Source organism: Grammomys surdaster, unplaced genomic scaffold (assembly GCF_004785775.1).
Source record: "Grammomys surdaster isolate TR1022 unplaced genomic scaffold, NIH_TR_1.0 224, whole genome shotgun sequence".
Lineage (NCBI taxonomy): Eukaryota > Metazoa > Chordata > Mammalia > Rodentia > Muridae > Grammomys > Grammomys surdaster.
Genome location: NW_021604669.1, coordinates 4,488,822 through 4,506,208, shown reverse-complemented (window position 1 = coordinate 4,506,208; position 17,387 = coordinate 4,488,822).

Below are 17,387 nucleotides of genomic sequence, written 5' to 3'. Positions count from 1 at the left end.
TGGAAGTCCTAGCCAGAGCAATTAGGCAACACAAGGAGGTCAAAGGGATACAAATTGGAAAGGAAGAAGTCAAAATCTCACTATTTGCAGATGATATGATAGTATACTTAAGTGACCCCAAAACTTCCACCAGAGAACTCCTAAACCTGATAAACAACTTTAGCAAAGTGGCTGGATATAAAATTAACTCAAGCAAATCAGTAGCCTTCCTCTACTCAAAAGATAAACTGGCTGAGAAAGAAATTATGGAAATGACACCCTTCAAAATAGTCACAGATAATATAAAATACCTTGGTGTGAACCTAACCAAGCAAGTAAAAGACCTGTATGACAAGAACTTCATTCCCCTGAAGAAAGAAATCGAAGCCGATCTCAGAAGATGGAAAGATCTCCCATGCTCATGGATTGGAAGGATTAATATAGTAAAAATGGCTATTTTGCCAAAAGCCATCTACAGATTTAATGCAATCCCCATCAAAATTCCCACTCAATTCTTCTCAGAGATAGAAAGAGCAATCTTAAAATTTATTTGGAATAACAAAAAACCCAGGATTGCGAAAACTACTCTCAGCAATAAAAGAACTTCTGGAGGAATCACCATCCCCGACTTCAAGCTGTACTACAAAGCAATAGTGATAAAAACTGCATGGTATTGGAACAGAGACAGGCAGGAGGATCAGTGGAATAGAATAGAAGACCCAGAAATGAACCCCCATACCTATGGTCACTTGATCTTTGACAAAGGGGCTAAAACCATCGAATGGAAAAAAGATAGCATTTTCAACAAATGGTGCTGGTCCAACTGGTGGTCAGCATGTAGAAAAATGAAAATTGATCCATACTTATCTCCTTGTACAAAGCTCAATTCCAAGTGGATTAAGGACCTCCACCTAAAACCAGCCACACTGAAACTAATAGAAGAGAAACTGGGAAAAAGCCTGGAATACATAGGCACAGGGAAAAAGTTCCTGAACAGAACGCCAATGGCCTGTGCTCTAAGACCAAAAATTGACAAATGGGACCTCATAAAGCTGCAAAGCTTCTGTAAAGCAAAGGACACAGTCAATAGGACAGAGCGGCAACCAACAGATTGGGAAAAGATATTCACCAACCCTACATCTGATAAAGGGCTAATATCCAAGGTATACAAAGAACTGAAGAAATTAGACTCTAGACAATCAAAGAACCCTATTAAAAAATGGAGCACAGACCTGAACAAAGAATTCTCAACTGAGGAAGCTCGAATGGGTGAGAAGCACCTAAAGAAGTGTTCAGCATCCCTAGTCATCAGGGAAATGCAAATGAAAACAACACTGAGATTCCACCTCACACCAGTCAGAATGGCTAAGATCAAAAACACAGGTGACAGTACATGTTGGCGAGGATGTGGAGAAAGAGGAACACTCCTCCACTGTTGGTGGGATTGTAAACTGGTACAACCACTATGGAAGGCAGTCTGGCGGTATCTCAGAAAATTGAACATAGCGTTACCTAGGGACCCAGCTATACCACTCCTGGGCATATACCCAAAAGAAGTTTCAACATACAACAGGGACACATGCTCCACCATGTTCATAGCAGCCTTATTTATAATAGCCAGAAGTTGGAAAGAACCCAGATGCCCTTCAACAGAAGAATGGATGCAGAAAATGTGGTACATTTATACAATGGAGTACTACTCAGCTATTAAAAACAATCAGTTCACAAAATTCCTAGGCAAATGGATGGAGCTGGAAAATATCATCTTGAGTGAGATGACCCAATCTCAAAGGAACATACATGGTATGCACTCACTGATAAGTGGATATTAGCCCAAAAGCTCACAATTTCTAAGAATCTTCATATAGACCACATAAAACTCACATAGAAGAAGGAAGACCAAAGTATGAATGCGTTGGTCCTTTTTAGAAGGAGCATCAAAAGTTTCAACCAGAACTCCCAAAGTCTAAACCACCAACCAGAGAGCACAAAGGGAGGGACTCACGCACCTGTATAGGGAATTGAGGGTGACCTTGTTAGACTCCAGTGAAAGTGGAGGGCCAAGGTCCCCAAAAGTTTGGATCCCCTACTGTGTTGGAATTCGAGAGCAGGGAGATGGGACTGGGAGGATGTTTGGAGCACACCATCACAAAAATTAGGAGGAAGGGGTAGGGGATAAGGGATTTGGGGGGAGAATGAGAAAGGAGACAACATTGAAAGGTAAATACGTATAATACCCAATAAAAACCCCACACAGATAAAGGATTTAAAAAAAAGGGAGTCTATTTATTTTAAATTAATTTCAAAAGTTTCTAGGAGATGCAAATTGGCTAAGATACTATTTTAAGCTCTCCACAAAAGAATTTAAATCTCTGTTCAATATTCTCAAGAGAGAGGTAAACCCTAACTTCCTCAACAGTTAATTGACAAAAGAGAGGTAATCTCACAAAAAGTAGAAAAAGCTATTTCTAATCGATATATCATATAGTCTGATTAATTGTCAGTGGAGCTATAAAAGTCCTTTGACAAAAGATTATTAATATAGATTTATATATCCTTAAATAAGGCCTTCATGACTCTCTGAGTGTGGAAGGAGCAACTGTTGGCGCTTCTGCCCTGATTTTACAAGAACTCTGAAAAATTGGCTTTAAAAACAAAAGAGGGGGAACGGTACCCCCTCAGAAGGAGTCCCCCTGAAATACTCTCCATCATGCCTTGTTCACTTTTCTCTCTCTAAAGCTGAAAGCTCATGGCAAATCTCTTGCTGACCATGTTGGTGACCTCGGGCACCACCAAGACCAACAAAACTTTGCCACAGATATGGGGAAGGACCCTCATACCCATAAAGGGAATGCCCCAGACCCAGTTCCCTTATGGAGCCGAGGACTGATATGCCTGTCCAATACCACAGAAGGCACAGCTAACCGACTACCACAAATATTAATGAAAAAAATAGTTACCCTCACAAAGCCAGGCCCAACCATAAATACGATGAATAACAATTTACATCCAGGGAAGAGAAATCTCCCTGAGAATCCCCTTCTTTTTTCTTTCCAGGTAAAAATGAATCACCCGTGATGCCTGCTGTTAGAAGTTCTAATCCAGATGGGCCAGAAGCCAGGATCCTCGCCCTTACCCTCACGCCCTACCTTTTCCCACCTGCACAAGGTCCCCTGAATCTTGGCAACTGCAAGATCCTGCTTGGCAACTGCAGATAGACTCAAAGCAGTGTACCATATCTTCTGAAGAATAGCAGGGAGACCATAACTCAAGCAGTGTACCATATCTTCTGAAGAATAGCAGGTAGATCATAATTCAAGGCAGTGTACCGTATAGACCATGACATGTTTCAAGGCACAGGCCAAGAAGATTTTGTACTTTTCCACCACGTGGCCCCTCTTACTCCCTCCCCTTGTAAAACATGCTATAAAAAAGCATTTCATGTTCAAAAAAAAAAAAGAAATTAAAAAAAACGAAAATCCATTTACGTGTTAAATGAAATTTAGTAAACAATTTCAACAGAAAGAGAGGAGGTCTGCAATCTCAACTGTTTTATAATTCTTTCTTTCTGTGGATTTAGTGTACCTAAATGATAATTTGCAGGTGTAATTACTCACAACTGTTAAAATGTCCATAAATTCCTCCTGTTTTATTTGTGGTCAACTATGATCCCGGAAATAATGAGCTTCATGGTACTAATACCCTTCCTCCCACTGATAGTAATAACAATGTCTTCAGTTATTAGCTGCCTTTGCACCAGACACTGTGGAAACTAAGCATTTTCTTTATAAGGTCTCAAGCTATTTTATAGTTTACTAGACATTGTAATATCTCACTTACAAAATAAAAAATAAAACCAGTAATAACACACTAAAAGTGCTTTTTATATACTGTTTCATATATAAGCTCATTCAATCCCTTAAAAGATTCCATTTCTTGGAATCTTTATTATACACAATTTATGAATGAGAAACTAGGATACTTCAAGATTGAATGACTTACCCAAAGTCAGAGCTAATGATTGACAGAAATGAGGTTTGTAGAAAAGCAATGGGTTAGAATACATACCCTATTAACACCAGATTACCATCTTCTCTATGAAGAAGGCTTGACCTAGGTTGGTTAGTCAATTTGCCCCAAAATGTATCTGGAGTGTAGTTCTATGGGGACAGATATATTTAGCATGCACAATACCCTTGGTTCCATCATGAATAATTTCAGTACCATTTATTATGCCCTAATTGTTACTACAGCCAAGAGCTGTCCCAGGACTCTTGTGGGGGCCACTTAATTTTCTATGCAGCAGACACTATGATGGCAGCAGCAAGCAGGGATCTAGGGAGGAGAAATCTTGTCCTGTTCACTTATTGACATCTTATAGAGGCTTGTTTGTTTAGTAAGGAAGTAGAAATGGCTATGCACTAAGGCACTTTTGGAGAGCGGGGCATCAGGAATGAGTCAGAGATCCAGGTAAAGCCATCATGAAATAAGGAATTGTGATGGACACCCTTGAGAATCAGATCTTTGTATGAGTATTTACTAAGAGTGGATATATTAGGACATTTTAGAACAGTGAAATTTGTCTATGCATGTAAAAGAGTCCAGCTGCCAGGGACCATGTGTTCCTGGCTGGATAGCAAGACAGTAATAAAATGCATAGATTAGAATATCCGTCCTACTGCCACTCTTAAATTAGTTAAATAATTATCCTAGAAAATAATTTGTCTCAGTGGGTTTATTTTATTATTGAAATAACATGGTTGTTTAACTGCTACCAGGTCATATAACTCAATATGATCCCTAATTTAATAAAGTAAAATGTCTTACTGGTGCAGCAATATATTAGGCTTTCCAAAAAAAAAAAAATCTGTGTCCTATTTTTTTATTTCTTTTTACTTTCTAAGGCCATCTTGCTATTTATATTTTTATTATGTAATATTACTATTACATTTATTTTAATAATGCATTGCTCTCAGGTATGTATGTATAAAAGTAGATTGAAATGTGCATAGGCAAAGAGAACTACATGCAAATTCAGAGTGTGTGTGTGGGAGGGGGAGAGAGGGACCCGTGTAGACAAAGGGATCCAGAGCAGCACTTCTGTCAGACTCTGAGGACATCAGCAACACAGAGAGCCAAGGCTGCAGTGCAGAAAAGAGAACGTGGAATGGCAGGTGGCATTGGGTCATTGACCCAAACTACATATTCCAGATTCTCTGTTCCTCCTCATAAATTCCTATAGGCTTTTTGGTCCATCTGTTTGAAGAATATATAATGGTGTCCCTATTTGTACATGTGCACTTAGACAGATTTTTTTATTTTTTACTTTCAGACTGTGCTTACTCTTCAGGATAAAGTGTATATTTCCTTTTCTTTGGACTCCAAAACATTAAACTAGGGACACTTCTTCCAGAAAACTCATGGGTGTAATTTTTTGTACACTTTCTTTACTGTGCTCAAAGTCTTTCACCTATGGTTTCTATTAGTCTTCTCAGTCTGAAGCATGCAGTAGCCTCCTCTCTGTTCTTTACAAATTAACTGAAAGGAAAAAAAAATCCCTTGATATTTTTCCTGCTGTGACTCAGAGAACAATAGGAGACAAAGGACTTGAACATGAGGTGTCTGAGTTTGAGAACCTCATTTGCTCAGCAGAATTCTCCCTTTTCCTAGAGGTTGTATTAACATCCCCCAGGAAGGAAAAAGTTCTTATGTATCATTCAGGTATTCCCAATGACAGAAAGAGTAATGGAATATTGTGAAGTGACAATCTAAAGACATATTTATGCCTTACCATGCATTTCAGTGTAGTAATCAAGAGGGGTAAATTTCAGGCTGATATTCCTCTCTGAAAGGAAAGAGATTTATTGTTGTCTGATAAATGGGCACAAAGTAGGTACTCATTGAGTACTATGACCTTTGAGTGACATTGAAAGACAACTTGTCTCCATATAGCAGTAACTATATGGAGACAAGATTACCTAAAAGGTTGTAAAGCCACAGGCCATCAAAGAACATATGCTACTAAATATATAGATAGTGGGAGAAAATAATACACAATTTGCAGTAAAATTCCATCTGCTTTCTGAGGATCCTAAGTCATTTTTATTCTTTCTATCCTGAATTACAAAACATGGTTAAGGGTTGTTTTAAGACTTGTGTTGGAGACTAGAAGAGTGGATTGGAGGCTTTGAAGAAGGGCCCCCACGTACATAGATGCTGATGCCGCTTACCTGCACTAAAATCCCCATTATATCCTTGCCTAGCTCAGTGATGCCCTTTGCATCTGCTTTTAACTGGGAATAACAATTTCTGAAGACATTTTAGAACCATGATTGTTCCTTATATTTTTACAATATCATGAATTCAACCCTAAACCTATAAATTACTCTCCAAATATGTCATGTGGCATTCATATGTAAAATACTCAGATATTTCCTAATTATCATGTAGCCAAACAAAATCAAGTCTTAACTTCAGCTTTGCTTCTCAGAGAGGATTAGCATATAGTACTGAAACTTTCCTTTTAAGTCACTTCAAACAGCAAAATGCCTTTCCATGGCAGTACATTTTAACTTTTAGCTGCATAACTTCTTATTTAATTTGTGTCAAAATACCTGTATGCTTTCTGCTCCATTGAACTGAGATTACTATGTAGATAACAAAAAAGGTGTTATTTGGATTTTTTTTTTTAAAAAAAACTTGTTATTTTTTTTTTTTGTTCTTTTTGTTTTGGTCATCATACTTGTGCTTGTATGTGTGCACCATCAGGAATTGAGATAACAAAAATACAGCACAGTTAAATATGGAAACTGAACATTAAGCAGAAAGGAAGAAAATTTTGGTTCCATGATTTCTGTGAAGTTTCTTAAATCCTTCTGGGATAGTATTTTCTAATTTTTCAAAAGGCTGTTCATCTAGGACTCTCTGAAGAAAAAGAACTCTTAGTATATATGTTATATGTTCATATGTGCACATAGAAACATACTCACAATAAAAGGAGATTTATTAGATTGAGCTTTACATGGTTTTGTCCAGGTAATCCAGCAATGACTGTTTCATACTAGAGAGCCTCAGAATCTATTAGTTTTCAGTCCACAGGGTTATATGTCTCTGTAGTCCCAATCTGCCACTGAAGATCAGAAGGATTCCAGGAGAGCAGCTAATCTGCAGCAACAGAAAGAAAGAGGAGAAGTAAGAGGAGGAGGAAGGAGGAGGAGGAGAAAAAAGGAGGAGGAGGAAGGAGAAGAAGAGCTACTTGTCAGCAACCATGAGAGGGGTGAGCTAAAAAGAAAAAAATATATATATCAAATTTTCCTCTTCCATGACCTTTGATCTACCTGGATTGCCAGGAGGAGGTGCTGCTAAATTTTGTATAATGCTATTTGCTTTACAAAATCTGATTAAGAAAATCCTTCACAGGAGTACTCAGAAGGTTCAATTGTAGTTGATTACAGAGGTAGACATGTTGACATTGCAGGGAGACACTAAGATTAACCTTAACTGCACTTCTATATTTTACTTGAGAATCAAAAGCAAAGAAGGAATTCAAAAGTGGCTAAACTCAGAGTCTTTAACTGACATGCACATTGATTCCAAGAGGCACATCCAGTTGAATTTGCTCCCTTCAGATGACCAGAAGTTGTCTCCAAAACCCCTGATCTCCACATTCCTTTACATTCCTCTGGTTATGACTCTTTGGCTTCTTCTTGATTTGCATCAGATTCTTAGGTTAAATTTACAAAGTTCAAAGTGAAACAATGTGCTAAAAAATTAGAGTGTGAAAGGGACGGGTTTATCAGCTATGCCCAGGTCACCAGCTAGATTTAAGACTTAAGAATACCTGAAGTGGTTATAACTTAGGCAACCTGTGGAGGTTATGCTCAAGTAGAAGCCTAAAGTGACAAACCCTAGAGTGCAATGAGACACATTACCAATAAAATACAAAGTAATCAAACCCATGTTCCATACATTTTCCTAATATTCAAAGTGTAAAAATTAAAAGAAACCATTTCAACTTGGAAAAATAAATTAATCAACTTCTAACAACAATAGAATGCAAGATTATCAACAAACATAAGAAAAAGCACTTCATGTTTTATAAGTACAATTAGATAAAATTTATAGCCATAAACTAGCAATAATCTATAGGGCAAGGTGAACTGCTGGATACAGGCCAAGAACACAGAAAATCCTCACAGAAATAAAACGAATTGAAGCCTTTTTGAAGATATATCCACTGAACATCTATTGAAGATATCCATCACAACTAGCAATTTTGCTGCTGAGGAAAGTTCTTGACTGGTCTCCTAGGAAGCATGTATAAGTATGTTTACATAAAACAATGCCGGTAGAAACATGACTGAGACTATTAGAGGCCCAAATATACTGTATAATAGTCATTCAAAAATATTTTATAGACATGAACTAGGAGTCATTCTTCACCTTTCTTTAAACATCATAATACTTTATAGCATTCCTTTTATATGCTAAATGTTTAATAAATATTTGGTTATACATTTTAAAAGACCAGTAACACACACAAACACCCATGTGGCTCTTCTCATTAAGAAATTTTGCATATCGCACAATTATATTTGTTGACAAAGTATTGCTAAATTTGGGCCAAGATTAATGTAAATTCCTATTGCAAATAAAGGAAATCAGAATGAGAACTAGTTAATGACCCCAAGAGACTGGGAGGGAAGTGGAAAGAGAAACAGAAAGGAAAGAAAAAACACTGTAAGGAAATTCAAACAGGAAAAGAGGGAAAGATAAAAAACTTGTGAAAGATGCAGCCATCTGGAGCCAGTGAGATATCTCAGTAGGCAAAGAGTTTGCTTTTACACTCAATGACCTGACTGTATTCCCAGAACTCATATAAAGGTGGAAGAAAAGAACCGACTCCATAAAACTGTCCTCTGACCTCCACATGTGCACTTTGTCTACATAATGAAACATAGACCCTTTAAAAGGTGCAAGTGTTCTGTTAAAAGTTTATACAAGTTTTATTGAATGCTCAGTCATCGCCGTGAATAAGATATAATGACCTAGACTTTAAAGATGAGAAAATTGTTGCCCTAAAATTAAATACTTGATTAAGTACAGTGAGGTGGGGGTATGAAGAGATGGTTCATCAGTAAGAGCATTTGTTGCTCTTAAAGACCAGGGTATGCTTTCCAGCATCCACATCATAACTTACATTTATGCAGGCAAAGCCCTCATACACATAAAATACAATAAATAGTTCTTGAAAGAAAAATGTCTTTAGTAGAATGCAGAGAGGGGGCATGAGAGTGAGAAAATGGGAGTTAGTGAAAGAAATATAGAAGAAAGAAGTGAGAAAAAGTAAAGGAAGAGAAATGTAAATAAGAGAGGGGAGATTTCAGTAAGATGGTTGTCCCAGCAATACCTATGTAAGGGGTGTGTAAATAAATATCATTACTTCTGGGTTGGCTAATTTTACAAAACTATACCCACAAATATAAACCTTGTTCAGCATACCTAAAAAAGTCATACAATTTGCAATTTTTGCTTGTTGAGGGAAGAACTGACTGATCCATTGGCTCCTTGAGGGAAGGAGATCACTTTGTCTAGTCCCTGGCCATAGTTTTAGTACCTGACCTGGGAAAGCATCATGACAAAGCATGGTTGGGTCATGACTCCAAGTGACAGATGAGATGCAGAAGTTAATGAAGATAAAGAAAAAAAATTGTCAAAATCAGTTTCACTAATCCACCCCTATATGTTATTTTTTCTTGAATACAGACTTGCCATATAATATGAGGATGTGTATATACAGAACTGAGGACAAGGAGTTAGTGGCGTTGAGCAGTCTACAGGGTTGGCTAATGTGTTTAGATGGCTTAGCTATTAAGGGAGATAAGTGACTATTGAAAAAGAAAGTGAGGCTTACTATGTGGCTGGTTGTGTATGCAGCAGTTACTTGGTTTCAATCTCAGAGCAATGTTTTTCATGGCATTAGCTTCTGATTCACATAAACTCTGCTCTGACATGGGAGCTGGAAGAATGAGGCATATTGCTAGGTGTAATTTTGATATGATGATTTCTATTTGACGATGGCTATTTAAATCAAATGTGAAGAACCACTGTTTCCTTGCACAGGCCAGTTCAGTGTATGGCCCCACATCATCATCATCTGCTCTCTGGGCTCTGGTCATTTGTTACCAACAATAACTAACTTTGTAGCATTTGTTCACAACTGTCCTAACAGGTGCTTATCTTTTCAAGAGTTTTGTCTCTTTATCACTCTTCTAGCAGTGACTTCTTGAGTGACAATGTCCTTTAATCCTTTATTTAAATCTATGTGCATGTAAGTCTATGGCCCCTATCTTGGATCATACTAGAGGCACAAGCCACAGTCAAGTGGATCAAATCAGGTAAGAAATGTAGTAAGGAGATTAAAATAATTTCACAGGAAAATGAGGGTATCTTCTCATGAATGCTGTGAATGTATAGGATAAAATAAACCTAAGAAAATCTGTCCTTAAAAACAAAATGCATGTCTTTGGTATAATTATTTTCATAATTCCCATTTCACAATAAATGAAATTGGAATATTTAATAAAATGAGCCACATCGTGAATTGTGGTTGTCTGGCAGAGCTTGTTCAGGCACCATCCTGTGTCAAGTCCCTGTTCCTGTGTCACCACTGTATCTCTTAGAACACAAGGTAAACGTGGCATGTCCTTTCTTTGTTCAAAACCTGTGACATGATCCAAGGCTTACTACATATCTTCTGGATACAGTCTCAGATGATGAAGTGAATATGACTCTTTTGTCCACACCATGCATAGTTGTGGCCACTCTCTAAAACTTCTGAGTTGTTTCTTAAGCATTTTGTTTGCTTGTTTTGTTTTTTTTTTTTTTGTCTATAAATAGGTCACTATCTTAGAGACAGGAATGGATAATTCATAGGCCCCCTTTCCACCCCTTTTCAGTAAAGCCTATTCTAAATGGCATTGATTGAATTTATATATTAAAGGTAAAATTGTTTTATGAATCCACTAAATATTCATTAACTACATAAATGTGCCAAAGCCTATGCTGGCATACAGACACAAAAGGTGTTAGATTTAGTTCTCCCATCCTCTTAAACATTATATATTGTGATAAGGACTGTTTTTACTTTCTATCTTAAAGTCAATTATTATGTTTTCTGAAACATGCAATTATGTTCATATAGTTTAAGAAAGCTTAATTTATAAAAATGAAAATTTATTTTACATTTTAAATTATTTTTGCATGAATATATTATGTAACAAAAAGAAGATTCCTATTAGTTTACACACAAGCTTTGAAACAGACACATTCTAGTTTTGACTTTACATATTTCATGGAACTTAGTCTGTAACTATCCTGATGAGCTTGGTCGCCACTATTGTACTCATTGTCTGCTCTACAAACAACAGTTATATGTGGTTTCCCATTAATTTAAGAGCAAAAGAGATGGCTTGATATGTATCTATTGTAAATGTGTTTTAAAATTTTTATTTTGTTGAGATTATAGTTACATCATTCCTCATTTCCCTTACCTCTCTCTGAATTTTCCCATGTACCTCCACTCCCTGTTTTATTAAAATTCAATAGATTCTTAAATACATATATACAACATGTTCCTTGTATGTATATGTTTTTAGGGCCAAACATGTGGTGTGGGAAAACCAACTGAGGTGACTTTTCCTCACAAAGACTATTTGTCCTGCTCAAATTTCTTTGGGTGCCTGATGTTCTTTGTCTAGGGTTAAGGCCTCAAGTGATTCCCCTTTCCTCATCAGCGTATCAATTGCTGTCACATTTAAGAAGCTATGTTGGTGATATTTCATGGGTATAGTTTCTGAAATTTCTAGGAGACACAGTCTCATAGCAAAGTACTTGTTTGGTTATAATCCTCCATTACAGAATATCACAATTGCTCAAAATGAAGAGTTTTGGAGCCCAGAACTGGCTGGTGATATACAACACAACTCTTATACTGTACACAAGATTCAGAGATTGAGCATATTTAAAATAAACACATGCTACCAAGCAGCCAGAATTTTTTCACAAACTTTGTACTAAATCATATTAGTCTATTGTGAAAACGTATCTTAAAGACCATTTAACAGAATAACAACAGCAATAAAGATCATCGGTGCTCACAACCGTTAAGGAGCAAAATACAATCAAAAAAGCATTATTCTAAAGAACCAGAGTCAGAGATACTAAGAAAATTACCCATGGTTATCATGTAGCAGATAACTGGAAATCTGTTCTCCTTCAGTTAGTTCCCATTCTGTCCTGGCTGATTCAGTGAATAGCAATCAAATATCTACTATGTACCTGAAGTGATGCTAAGAATAAAGCATTCAGGAAGAAGTCTGACAAGCAAGCAATATTTGTGAAAAAGAATGCCCTATGAAAAGATTATAGGATGGGGTAAAGGCTAAAAGCTTTTGGTTGTTTATAGGATGAGAGGGAAGAACATTTTATGTCTGCTCATAGTAGACTTTTCAGAAGTTCATGGGAAAGAAGTGGGAATTGTTATTTATTATTTTTTTAAAACAAGATTGAAGCTATGGGCATGATTTAAAAAAAAGTTTGTGTCTAACAATAAATTTGAAAGATACAATGTGCCTGGAACACAGAGACTAGAGCTCTATTTCCATGGATGAATTTGGGATCATAAGAGAGAATGAGGCATGATTAGTTTCATAGATGACAGCAAAGTATTGAGATTTCATTTGAAGATAGATAGGGAGTTATTAATACATTTGAATTTGTGAAGAGTTTATATGTTCAAAAATCTGACCCTTTAAAAGATTATGTCATGTGCAGCAAGCAAAGCAACCTGGCAGGAATATAAATCCTGGCAGGAATTTGGAACATATGAGAACAAATATGAGACATTGTGGTAATAATAAAATTCTTCATTTCCTAAGTTTAGAATGTCTATTTAGTTTTGAGAGCTTGTGTGTTTTGAGCTGTGTGTCTTTCGAAGACTGTTTGCTTGGCAAGGTCCCTTGAGCACCAGATGTAAATCAGAGGCACAGGCCAGTGAGGGGAAAATGAACCGATTCATTTGGAGAGAAAGGTAAACTAGAAAACAGGAGAGTTGATTGATACCTGTGTCGAAATCACAGAGGAGTCCCCTAGAAGAAAAAACCTGATTATGCTATTTTCTTTCTTACAGCCTTTTGACAGGAAGTTTCTTTCTTATAGATAATTTCTTAAACCCCTTTGCTGTTCCCAACTATCTCATGATTTCTTCCCTCATTCCTTCCGTTAGACTGCTCTTACTGCTACATGGAGTAGTGACCAACACAGACAGTCCTAAACTTCTCAGGATGCAGCAGTGAGCTAGCAATGTCTTAGCAATGTTTTATTATTTATTTTATCTCTTATGATTTTATATTTTATTCATAATGTATTGATATTTATAATCTTCCCTACTAATTTATGAAATCCTCTTGAACTTCTTATTTCCACCTAATACTTTTGTAACTATATTAGAGAAAGTGACACCCTTCCCCCATCAATCAATGGTGTCTCTGGAGAGCTTCTTTAGCAATTTCTTTATCCATGAAAGAATGCTGTAGGGATTATTGATTTTTTTAAAAAAAATGTATTTACCATTTCATTGTAGGAAATTACAAGAAGACTCGATTTAGAGACATTTATAGGGTGATGCTTCAGATCCAAAATCTCAATTCTAGCTATAATCAACCTTAGACTGATTATATAACTCAAAGATCTACTTTTCTTGAGTATTTTAAATAAAATCTTTTTTTTATTAAAAACAATCACTGTAGCTTGTGAGGCTACAATGAATAACATAATCTGCAAGATCATTCCCTTCCATGATTTTATAATTACTCAATTCAGGAAACAGCGGAAGAAGTCTTCAGCATCTCTCAGACAACTGAACTCCTACTCACTTCTTCTGATCTACTGTTCTTGGCCTAAGTCTTCTCTTTATGTGAAACTTTCCCAGGAATGTGACCTCAGTCTCCCCAAAATTTCTCTGAATGAATCTTCATTCTATATTTCTCAGTCTTTGAAAAATTCTTGAGAAAAAAATCTGCTTCATTATGCTAAATTGGAAGCTCTGTGACATAAGTACTTAAGGACAAAATTTATCAATTAAAGAATACAAGTTGAAATAACATGGAGGAGGCATTTCTTCATTGATTTCCTGAGGTTATATGGGTTAGTTCAAAGTTGGTCATCGACCTGTCTTCAGATACTTACCCGTGATAAGGACTTACTTTTACCTGCAAGAGGAGGAAGTAAATGGGAAGATTTGCAGGAGTAATTTGAAAGAATTATTTAAGACATCTGTCTGCTCCATGGTTATGACCGTAGCAAGAAGTGGTGATCTGTTGTGGCATAAATTTCAGATAGTGACAAATAACACTGACATTTTGTCAGAATCAAAGACATGACTCAGTCCCAGCAACCTGGCAAAGATGAGTGCCAGCATTTGGTGACAAATGGCTTGAATCTGACAGCATACTTCACTGCATGGACTTTCATCCATCACAGAGATATTTTTTAAAAGGAAGCAGAGAACACAAAACACTCAACTTTCACAATTTGGTGTCAGGAGATAGAAAGTGAAGAAAAGAGAAGCCAGAGGCAGAGACAAAGACAGAGAGCCTGAATTGCAAAAGAGTGGCTCTCATTTTATTTTAAGGTTCTCATTTGTCAACATTCTTGCACTCCATAATTCAATAGTGTGCTTGGCTCATCTCTTCATAGAAATTGATGTAAGCTGAGTAGTGGGAGAGGAGTTTGTGAGGCAGTGAGAGAGCCCAAACTTGACCATCAAAGGTTAAGGGTTACTTGACATACTTATTTTTATAAGAATACAATATATATATGAATTTATGTAGGTTTCATGCTTATTTCTTTTATACCTGGTGTAAAACAGCCTGCTAAACAACTAAGATGTCCTGATAATAATACTTGAATAGAAGTCAGTTATGCAAAGTGAGATCACTTTGCATTTTTAAAATGATGTCTTTTAGTTCAAACAGTTTATAAGGCCTCTAATCCTCCGATTTCCATCTTGTTTATTTGTACATCAAATATCCATTAAGTACTGGGCTGGCACAAACACTATGTTGGATCCTGAGACACAGCAGGGCAGAGAAGGGAAGGGTGTTCTCTCTCTAGCGCAGCTCCAGAGACAGGATACAAAAAACAAACAAGTTAAAATTAAAGTCATGACAAACTTAGTATTACTATATGGAAAATAAAATAAATTACATTGATAATGATTGATTAGGTCTTGGTCATGGGTTTATGAAATCATATGCATGTTCATGTGTATGTGCGCATGCGTGCATGCGTGCATATGTGTGTGTGTGCATGTGTGTGTGTGTGTGTTTTCACAAAGGTGCATGTTTGGAGACCAGCTATCAATTGCATGTGTTCCTCAATTGTACCCCAATACTGTTTGGAAGAGTTTCCTTCTGAATCTAGACCTCACTAGATAAATAATCAATAACCTCAAGGAATCTCCCTGTCTCTGTGCATAGCATTTATATGAGTTCAAACTATCATAACTCAGGTCCTCTTCTTAAATTTAAAACTCTTTACTAAATGAGCAATTGCCCAAGGCCCTAGGAATATACATACATAACAAGAGTTTTCCTGTTGAGGCATATGGCCAGCCTTCCTCTTACATTTCTGCTTTGGAAGAAGGCTATGCACTACGGCAAGATTAATCTGCCACTCTGCTCCAGGCTGGCCGTGAGTCACTGGGATTTTAGGCTTCAACCATCAATCTCACCATGTAAAATACTCAAAATATGCTGTATATCAAAAATACTGAAGTGTAGGTGATTTTATCACGACTGTAATAATAATGATAATAATAATAATAATTAATAATAATAATAATAAGAAGAAGAAGAAGAAGAAGAAGAAGAATGATAAACTGGGAATCTTCACATTCTTCTATTCCTATCCTGAGATTCTCACCTTACACCAATCAGGATGGCTAAGATCAAAAACTCAGGTGACAGCACATGTTGGTGAGGGTGTGGAGAAAGATGAACACTCCTCCATTGCTTATGGGATTGCAAACTGGTACAACCACTCTGGAAATCAATTTGTAGGTTCCTCAGAAAATTGGAAATTAATCTACCTGAACACCCAGCTAGCTAAACCACTCTTGGGGCATATACCCAAAAGATGCCCCACCATATCGAAGGGGCATGTGCTCCACTATGTTTGTAGTAGCCTTATAAGTGATGGACAGAGGCTAGAAACAACACACATGTCCCACAGCAGAAAAATGGATACACAAAGTGTGGTTCATTTCCACAATGAAATGCTATTCAGCTATTAAGGAAGATATCATGAGTTTTGCAGGTAAATGGATGGAAATAGAAAATATCATTCTGAATGAGGTAACTCAGATCCACTTATTAGTGAGTACATCCATGATATGTACTCACTAATAATTGGATATTAGTCAAAAAAGTACAGAATACCTAAGATAAAATCCACAGAATTCAAGAAGGTTAACATTTAAAAGGGCCCAAGGGAGGATGTTTCAATTCCATTTAGAAGGGAGAAGAAAGCAATAAAGGGAGGCAGGAAACTGGGTGGGAAAAGGAAGGGGGAGGGGAAAGGGAACATGATCTGGTATGTGGGATGGGGAGATAGGAGAGAAGACCTGAAGGCCAGCAGAAGGGAGTGAAATATTCAAACTGAGAGGTAGGAGGATCTTCTAGAAAGTACCAGAAACCTGGGAGGTGAGAGACATTCAGGACTCAAGGAAGGCACCTCAGATAAAATGCCCAACAGTGGGAAGAGGAATCTCATAGAGTACACCTCCAGTAGAAAGATAGCACATCAGTGGAGAAGTGAACTTGTCATTTCAGAGTCAAAAGTTCTGTCCCAGAATTGTTCCTGTATAAAAGAAATACAGGGACAAACATGGAGAAGAAACTGAGGGAAAGGTACTCCAACAACTGACCCAACTTGGTATCCATCTCAAGCAGATGCTCCAAGGCCTGACACTGTTACTGATACCATAGTGTGCTTACAAATAGAAGCCTAGCATGGCTGTCCTCTGTGAGACCCAACAAGTAGCTGACAGAAGCAGATATTTACACCCACCCAATGGACTGAAGTTGGGGACCCCTTGTGTTGAATTAGGAAAAGGCTGGAAGAAGCTGAGAAGGAGAGTGACCCCATAGGAAGACATGGACCCCTGAGATCTCTCAGACACTGAGCCACCAACCAGGCAGCATAAACGAGCTGGTCCAAGACCCCCAACACATATACAACAGAGGATTTCCTGGTCTGGCTTCAGTGGGAAAAGGAAAGAAAGAAAGAAAGAAAGAAAGAAAGAAAGAAAGAAAGAAAGAAAGAAAGAAAGAGAGGAAGAGAGAGAG